Raw genomic sequence first — 10,444 nt, 5'->3', positions numbered from 1 at the left:
ATTATAATTAATATAGACGTTTTGGGAGCCTTCAAAATCTTTTGGTGTAAAATTTTAATAATTTTTTAGCTAAGGAGTAAAATTTCACATAATTCCTTGTGAAATTATTTTAATCAATGTTACAGATAAATCCTTACGAAACATGATACACCAAAACGCAAACAATTTGAAGGAGTATCCATTTTCAAGAACATAAAGAGCATCATCGATTGCAACAGGGAGAGTTCAAAGGAGCAAAATCCATTAATGAAGAAATATTAAACATAAATCGATCCAAAACAATTACATTGATAGACATTGGTAAAGTATCCTGAATTGCAAACAAGAAACCCTAACTACACATGTCCATCACAACAACGGATGAATCACAAATATTTTCCGAGTAAAATTCAATTCACTTCCACATATTACCTCGTGTGTTGATCTCCGCACCAGATCTACAATCAGACGCGCGCTGCGACAACCGTAGGAGCAGCAGCCGCGGCGGCAGAGGAGGCGGCGCCGCCTAGAAACGAGAGGAAGCCGGTGTTGACCTGCTCCTGATCATCCAAGAACAAATCCTCAGGCATCCGGAACGCGCCGTGCGTGCAGACCACGGCGAGGCCGAGGAGCAATGCGGAGATGAGCAGAGATCCGACGCTGGTGAGGAAGACCACGACTATGGTGGAAACCACCAGAATCCCCACAGTTTCGGGATCGGAGAAGGTGCGGCCGGCGAGGACGAGCGGCTGATCGGCGGGGCGGAAGAGGTAGAGGAAGATCCAGGCGGCGAGGAGGGCGAGGAGGACGAGGAGGGAGAGGGGATGGGAGAAGAGGGAGAGGGCAAGGGAGAGGGCGATGAGGGAGACGTAATTGACGCGGAAATAGGAGAAGTTTTTGCGGATGCGAGAGGCGGCGTCGGAGAGGGAGTCGGGGCGGGAGAAGGAGGAGCGGTCGAGGAGCTCGAGCCAGGGGCGGCGCTGGGCGAGGCCGTTGCGGATGTTGGAATTGAGGCGGGAGATGAAGGCGCGGAAGGCGGGGGTGGCGATCGGGGGCTGAGATTCGGATTGGGGGTTGGAGATGGGGAGAGTCGCCGGAGCGGCCATTTGGGGTTTAGAGAGAGAAGATTTGGTAGATATTTTTGCTGGGATTTCGATTTTCACGCGTCGGTGAGATTTGGATTTGGCAAGTGCTACCAAAAAGTGTTTTACATATATATTCACTTTTCTTAGGAATTAATCTACGCGTTTTAATCCAAACAATTCTGCTTACCGTAATTAAAATATTTTGGGTTGGGCTGGATGCCTAAGGCGTTGGATTGGGCTGGATATATTTCAACCCACCTTAAAATATTGGTACTATCATGAATTTTAGATTCTCAATTCTCAAATATTACTGTATAATTCAAATTTGATGCATTAGTTAGATAAGTTAGTTGAAGATTGTTTAACTAATTATGCAAATATAAATAATAAAATAAGAGCATCTACAATGCTGCCCTTCCCGGCGGACGTCGAAGAGGCTTCGGGGAAGGGCGCGCAGGACGTCCAGCATTAGGGCGGAGAGGGGCGGACACGGGAGGGGCGCGGCCGTCGTGCCGACGTCCACCGCGACATCCGCCATTGCGGCAATGCGCGGACTTCCCATTTTTTGATTTTTTTTTAACAAAATCTATATATACGACTCGTTGAACTTCATTTCACTCGCTCCACTTGTGTTAACAAGTTTCTCTCTCTCTAAATTTCTATTGTCAAGTATATACAGAATGACTAATGGTGGTGCGAATGAGGGCCGACGAATTAATGAAGAACTGCAGGCTGCTATGACATGGGCTACGCGAGGCGATGCAGCGGCAGTAGCAGGCGGTGGTACCTCGCCCCATCCGTCGTCGAGCTGTAGTACCCCGGGACCACATCGCTGCACATCATCGGTTGTTTGCAGACTACTTCGCTCTGGAGCTGCGTTTTGGGGATAACTTATTCCGACGACGTTTTAGGATGCATTGTCTGCTATTTCTCCGTATCGTGAGTGCTTTAGAGCATCGATACAAGTATTTCAGGTTCAGGGAGGATGCGGTTGGCAAACCCGGTCACACGCCCATAAAGAAGTGGACTGCCGCAATCAGGCAGCTGGCATACGGAGGCGCGACCGACATGTTCGACGAGTACCTCCACATTGGCAAGTCGACAGCTCGTGAGTGTCTGCAGTATTTTTGCGAGGGCATTAGAGAGATATTCGGAGAATGGTATCTTTGGAAGCCCAACCCCGTAGACTGCCATCAGCTAATAGATATGCACGGGTCGGTGCACGGGTTTCCCGGGATGTTGGGCAGCATAGATTGTATGTATTGGGAGTGGAAGAATTGCTCTGACGCCTGGAAAGGGATGTACACTACCGGCTTCAAAGGCAAGCATCCCACGATGATCCTTGAAGCTGTAGCTGACTACTGACTGTGGATATGGCATGCGTATTTTGGAATAGCCGGATCGAACAACGACATCAACGTCCTCCGGTCGTCTCCCCTATTCAACGATCAGTGCAATGGCGTTGGTTCCGCCATCAGTTTCGTTGCCAACGACAACCAGCACAATACGGGCTACTATTTGGCGGATGAGATATACCCAAACTGACCCGTCTTTGTGAAGACGATTAGATGCCCATCAAAAGATAAGAAGATCTACTTTGCGGGTTGTCAGGAGGCAGCACGCAAGGACGTGGAGCGGGCATTTGGTGTGCGTCTGAGTCGATGGGCGGCAGTGTAGGGTCCTTCACGGATGTGGTATATTGACAACATCGCTGATGTCATGTACGCATGTATTATTATGCACAACATGATTGTCGAAAGTGAAGGTCCTGCACTGACTCAGTTGACCAATGAAGGTGCTATGAATGCGGGTTCAAGCCACGGCGGGCCACCGGGAATGTACGTATGAGGATACCCCACGGAGAGGCCGATCGGATCCGCGCATTTGCCGACATGCGCCAAACACAAGCCCATATACGACTTCAGAACGATATCGTTGAAGAGCTTTGGACGCGGAGTGGTAGACGTTGATATTTTAATTTTCTTTTGCTTGCATTGTAATTTTTTTTTATATAATTATCTATGTTTTTTTTAATGAAGTTGTTGTATTTTCCCGTCCGTATTCGTGTCGAAAATTTAATTCCGTAACGTAATTGCATATTTGTGAATTTGTGATTTTCTTTATTGTGGGAAGTCCGCTCGGGAAGTCCTTGGGGATGTCCGCCATTGTGCAGTGGGAAGTACTTATGACGTGGCAGTGCAGTGGGAAGTCCTTATGACGTGGCAAGAGGTGTTTTTGGGAAGTCCGTCGGGAAGGGCGGCGGGACATCCGCAACATTGCATGCTCTAATACTAGCCCACGAAAGTTCAATTTAATTTCACATGAATTTTAAGAAATATAATAAAAAATTTATGGAAAATAATAGTAAAAGGTGAATCTTTATTTTATAGTAGTTTATTTCATATTTTATCCATTTTTTGCTCTTTCTCTTTTACTTTTCTCATCTCCCTTTCTCATACTTTACCCATTTTTTCTCCACCGCTCTCTTATTTTACTAATTTACCGTACCGTCCACAAATATGAATATTTTTTTGGACGGAAGGAGTATATTAGTTTTATAATAATAAAATATAAGCGAAATAAAGTTATTAGAATATGAGGCTGATTATCAAAAATAGTAAAATGACAAATGAGATATTTATTAATAGACAGACAAATATAGTAAAATGGAACGATTATTAGTGGACGAAGATAGTATTTTTTTTCTTCTATATAGATATACACTGTATAATAGAAGTTGGCATAACTTAAATTGCAGTGTTTTGAAAAATAAATTTATGTAGATACAATATCCATGTATGAAGCAATATTAATGAATCGGTCCGACCAATCTTTTAATCGTTATCAAGGTCCCAATCTGGCCACGTGTCATCTAATAATGTAGCTCGGCTAATAATATAACGCTTTTAGGTGACGTTCGGTTGCCATGACTAATTATCATGAGACTATCCATCTAGGATTAAGTTGTAGGATTATTTTAGTTGGAGGGGGGAGGCTATGACTAATTATCATGGGACTATTCATCTAGGATTAAGTTGAGGGGGTCAACTTAGGGTTGGCACGGGTTTTAATGCGTAATTTGGTAAAGTAAGAGAGAAGGAGAAAAAATAGTTGAAATTGTGTAGTGGATGGTTGACCCATAAATGAAAAAGTAAAAAAGGAGAAAAAAGTTACCATAAATGGAAATGTGACTATTTCTATGGGAAGTATGAAAAAGGAAATATGGTCAATTTCTATGGGACGGAGGGAGTATATAATATTAATGCAATACATTATTGATTTTTGAAGTTTCGGGAGATTGGCTGAGCAAAGGGGCGAGACGAGTACCTCTTATGAAGACGCAGAGAAAAGGAAGCCGAGGGGGAAGAAAGTCGACCATCTCTACTGTCGACGGACCCCAACCGAGTTCCTGAACTGTTTAAAAACCTAACTCCACAGCAGAAGGAAGCCGTCCATGAACTGGGTTTTGGAGCTTTTGTCTTCCTTGTTCAGGAGGTGTCCAACTGATTTGAAAAAGATTTGTAGGGTATTTTGTCTAGATTTACGACGATGTAAAGCAATTGGGATGGTTTGAATTCAATTTCCTTTCAACATTATTCTCTTCAATCCGTGCATTATTCACTGATCCGAATGTACATTATTAGATACTATTGGTACATTATTTACCGTACCAAATCTTAAACGCATTAAAAAATAAAATTTAATTCATGTGGTGTTGCTATAACCTAGCCCCATGGGTTGCTAAACCCAAGGGGAATGATTCAAACTCTCTGCCCTTTGTGATGGTTCTGTCTGTGAGTGAGTACTACAACCTAACCCCATGGATTGCTAAACCCAAAGGGCATGAATTCAATTTCCTTTCAACATTATTCTTTTCAATCTACATTATTCACTGATCCGTGCATATTATTAGATACTTTTGGTACATTATTACTGTACCAAATCTTAAACGCATTAAAAAAATGAAATTTAATTCGTGCGGTGGTGCTATAACCTAGCCCCATGAGTTGCTAAACCCAAGGGGAATGATTCAAACTCTTTGCCCTTTGTGATGGTTCCGTTTGTGAGTGAGTACTACAACCTAGCCCCATGGATTGCTAAACCCAAAGGGCATGAATTCAACTCTCGCCAAACATTAAATACTTACACAAGTACATCATTTAGACACATGTACATTAAAGGCCACTTGGCATACATTCTTTAGTTCTACTTAGCTTAAACATTTATTCCTGAAACACGTACATAATTCAAAAATGAATTTTGATGTATGGGTTAGTAATATGCCCTAGCCCTATGGATTGCTAAACCCTATGAAAATGGATCTAACTCCCTTCCTGTAGTCAAGGTTTTGTTAGTGAGTCGGTACTATACCCTAGCCCCATGGATTGCTAAACTCTTTAGGGAATGGATTTAACTTCTGTCACACATTAAACCCATTGTAATATACATTATGCAAAGACGGCGTATACATTATACAACAATAATCGTACATTAATACAATCTACATTATACACATAATATAGTACATTATTTGTCAAAAATTTACAAACTGTAACTTATGAAAACAAAACATGAAAATCTGTAAATCAATGAACGAATTAATTAAATTACTTTCTTATTGTTGAAAAAACGAAACCAATTGAGTAATACTTCTAGAATTCGGTTTAGGCGAGAAACTACACCACCAGACGTGTTCAACGTAGAAAATCGAGTCAGTTATATGAGAGAAGAAAGAGAAATTATGAAGGAATACGAAATAAAAACAAACTAAAAAACCTTCGTCCATTGTTGAAGAAATCGAAATCAATGAACGAGTGCTCGAAATTATTGACAAGTTACGATAAAAAATAAAGAGATGAAAGTTTAGGGAGAATGACTTCAATGGAGATTGTCTTCAACGGAGAAAAAAAGATGAAAGTTTAGAGAGAGAAGAAATATTGTAGCGTGATATTGTGAAACAAAAACCGTAGTGAAGAAAGATTGTAACGTGATATTTGATAGAGATAATCAAGGAAGTTACCATAACCAACTCATTTGAGAATACCAAAATTGGCCTTTCGAATTTTTAATGTAATTTAATTAAATACAAGTGGCATTATTTTCGGCCATCAGATCTTGAAAATGGAGGGCCGAGATTGAGAAGGACAATAGAACAAAAGATGGAAAAAGGATGTGAATACATCCTTATATATATATATATATATATATATATATATATATATATATAGGGGTGCGTTAGGCTCCTTTGCACCCTAAGTGTCCTATTTCCTTCTTAATCTCAGCCCTTGGATCCTTGAACTGGATGGTTGTGATCAATGCATTATTAGTCTATAATGTTGCATTATTAGCCGTTGTGCATTATTAGAATGAAAATGTGCATTATTAGTCTATAATGTTGCATTATTAGCCACTGTGCATTATTAGAATGAAAATGTGCATTATTAAATGACACGTAGCATTAATCTAACCGTCAGATGACAAAATCGTGGGGCTATGATTAAGAAGGAAAAAGGATAAAAGATATGAAAAAGATTTGAATACATCCCTATATATAGGGTCTTGTTAGGTTGAGATTATTTAGCTAAATTGAGAAATGAGATGCAATATGGGCCACTAATCCACAACATTAACAAAATGTCAACAAATACTATATTATGTCAACAAGGGGGTATAATTGTAATTTCAATAATAAAAAAAGCTTAAAACATAAAAACGTATTTCAATCCAATTTCTTAAAACCTCTCTTAAACTCTGCTGAAAAATCTTCAAATCTTCATACAATTCATACAATTCGAACCCCTTCAAAATCTGCAAAATCTCGCTGATCTTCAAAATTCAAACCGTAAACATTCAAACATAGTTTTCTACAATGACGATTGAAGAGCAAAATCGAAAAGAATCGGTTGAAACATCGATTGAAGCTGTAATTGGCTGAAGCAGCGATCGAAGAGAATAGGCATTCCAAATCGGCGACGGTTGAAGCGACTTCTTCAGGTTAAGAAATTGATTCAAATGTTAAGTATATTGCTTCGATTTTTGGTGTATTAAAACACATCTGGATTTTGTTTTTTATGAATTCGATTCCTGCTAAATTTTTTTGTTAATTAGCGATGGTAGAATCGGAAAAGATGGAAACGAACAATGCTGCTGGAAAAAACGAAAGAGAACAAGCATCACCTTCCAGTTAAGGATTTGTTAAAATTTTTAAGATTATTGACATTTTATATACTAGCTATTGACATAACTATAACAATATACTGTTAACAGTAGTGTATGCTTGTTTGAATAGGTGTTGACATAATTATATTGACATAGTGTATGATTGTTTGAATCGCCGCAGTTGATGCCGTGCTCGTCGCAATTTACCTCCCAGAATTTGGCGCCGATCTGGTTGCGACATTGATGTGGAATTGTGGATGATTTCTCTGATTTTCCTTGATTTTGGGGGGATTTTCCTTCTTCGATTTCAGTAGTAGTATGATTTTGATGTGATTAATACTAGAATAATCAGTTTTCTTATGAATTCAATTTCTGATGATTTTTTTTGTTGATTAGCAATTGAAGAAGAACAATTGAACATCAGAGAATATCAAGCATCACCTTCCAGTTAAGGATTTGTTTAAATTTTTAAGATTATTGACATTTTATTCAATAGCTATTGACATAGCTATAAAAGTGTACATCTGTTAACATGATATTGTATATTGTTGACATAGTGTATGTTTGTTTGAATGGCTGTTGACATAGTTATATTCACATTATAAACAGGATCAATTTCACTAATTAGACTGTGCATTATATACAGGATATTGACATAGTGTATGCTTGTTTGAATGACTGTTGACATAGTTATATTCACATTATAAACATGATCGATTTCACTAATTGACCGTTGACTGTTGATATGGCGCTGGTGGTACCAGTCGTTGCCGTTAGCCATCAAGAGGCCGCGACCGATGAAATGCTTGGAGCCCTGCTGCTGGAGCCAGGATTTCACGGAGAGGCTGCTGTATTTGGACAGAAGCTCTTTGATGAGGTGTGTTTCGGTGAGGCACAACCGTGGCTCCACTCCGTTCCAAAATATGAAGCGTTTTCCTGAATGAATAAATGAATGAATGAATGAATGAATGATGTGGTATATATATATATATATATATACAGTATGTTTGGACCAGAGGATGTAATGGGGGAGGAGACGGGAGATGATATCGTGGTGGAGAGAAAGGCAGTCGTTGGCGGTGAAGTTGGGTCCATTGAGGAAGAACAAGTACCTCAACAACAAATGCCTGATGTTGATGACAGTGGTGTTGGGTCTTCCTAGAACCTACTCCCAAAAGAATTCATACAGAAAGTAGTGAAAAACATTAATCACATGAATTGCGGGAAGATCAATCTTGTCAAGGTCCTTAAAGAAGCTCCCTCACACATCAAATCTAATTTTTTATTTGGATTGGTGTGTGATATGGCTAGATCTGCACTTGGAAGCCAAACGACTCCACTTGAATCTGTTGCCGACAAGTTTCTTCATTTGTCCAAGACATTCCTTCAAGACACGCCTGATACTTTTGATCACTGGAAAACAATATCTGAATCAATAGTTATTGCTGAAAAAGAAAACGAAGTTCTTGAAGATTTGACTGAATTTCCAACTTTTAAATTTGTACATTTCTTTGATGAAGTAAGTACGTCATTTTGTTTACATATGTTTCTCTGAGTTGACATTAGATTACTCCTACATTTTATATACTAACATTGTAGAACTAATTTACAAGCAGTATGTAGAAGAAAGAAACAGAGAAAATATCCATACATCGCCAGGTTATGATCTTAAAGGGGTGAGCCAACGAATCAGCCTCTCCTATCTCACCACCAGCTGCAGGCCCAATGGATGACGCACAAGTTGAAAGGAACAAAGAAAAACAACAGGAGAAAGGGAAAGAGAAAGAAGAGAATATTGTTAAAATAAAATAACTAAAACTAAGATTAAATAGTATATTGTTTTTATAAAATGACTGAATTGTTGTTGACATGGCTTGAAAGTGTAGTTGACATTTGGTTATAATTGTTGTTGACATGATTTGTATGTGTTGTTGACATGACTTATAATTGTTGTTGACATGGTTTCTATGTGCAGTTGACATGGCTTATAATTGTTGTTGACATGACTTATAATTGTTGTTAACATGGTTCTATGTGTAGTTGACATAGTATGTAACATAGTTGACATGGCTTGTACGTGTAGTTGACATGATATGTACCGTAGTTGACATGACTTGTATGTGTCGTTGACACGATATGCACCATAGTTGACATAATTATATTAGTTGTTGACATGACTAGAATATATAGTTGGCATGATTTTTAACTGTAACTAACCTTAAAAATATGAATTATAATTGAGCATAATTAAATTATATGTTTAAGTAATCTTAAATTATATGACTACATCTCCATGTGTAAGTAATCTTAAATTATATAGTTGGATGGGTTTTAAAACTATTATTGTGGATTCTGAATTTTGAACTTAGCAGTTATATCAAATGTTAATCAGTTCAACAAATTGTATTGAAATGTCAACAACGTATAACCAAATGTCAACAGCTTGTATAAAGTGTCAACAACTCAGAAAACAAATATTATAATTTATAAAGAAAAATATAAGATAGATGTCATTAGAGAGCAAAATCAAATATCAACAACTAATAAGATAATGTCAATAACTTTTAGTATATGTTAACAACTAAAAAACAACTCTGATTGTTGTTGACATGGCTTGTACGTGTAGATGACATGACTTATAATTGTTGTTGACATGGTTTCTATGTATAGTTGACATGGCTTGTACGTGTAGTTGACATAGTGTGTAACATAGTTGACATGGTTTGTACGTGTAGTTGACACGATATGTACCATAGTTGACATGACTTGTATGTACCGTTGACACGATATGCACCATAGTTGACATAATTATATTAGTTGTTGACATGGCTAGTGATAAGGCTAATTTCATGCGTCGGTTATGTGATGAAAAATCACCAATTACTGGGTCTAACACAATTTTTAAGCCAGGTGTGTGAAGGAATTCGCTAGGTCCAGGAAGAACTGAAGGCAGTGGACCAGCGGAGGAAGGAGACGAAAAGTGAGCAGAATCAAGGAAGAAAATGGCTAGACGAAGGGAGTCCAAAGCTGAGGGTAAAGAAGACTATTCACACAAAAGAGCCCCTGCTGGACCCACTTCCACGCCTATATAAAGAGGAGCATGCAACACACAAGATATACATGATTGAGCTCTCAGCTCACACACACACTCACACACTTGGGAAAAATGGGGATTCTGGGGTAGTTTAGAGGTTCATCTTCGGGAAATTCGGTTGCAACAC

The 10,444-nt window shown here is 38.9% G+C and overlaps 1 pseudogene; it reads right to left on the bottom strand.

The window, feature by feature from the left end:
* Positions 1-224: 224 nt before the first annotated feature.
* On the bottom strand, positions 225-1,174 carry LOC125186082 (PRA1 family protein B3 pseudogene; annotated as a pseudogene).
* Positions 1,175-10,444: the final 9,270 nt, after the last annotated feature.

This window comes from Salvia hispanica, chromosome 5, assembly GCF_029641045.1.
Source record: "Salvia hispanica isolate PSC_SH4W2 chromosome 5, Shi_PSC_v1, whole genome shotgun sequence".
Classification (NCBI taxonomy): Eukaryota; Viridiplantae; Streptophyta; class Magnoliopsida; order Lamiales; family Lamiaceae; genus Salvia; species Salvia hispanica.
Note: the sequence above shows the minus strand (reverse complement) of the source record. Positions and strands in the feature narration are given on the sequence as shown.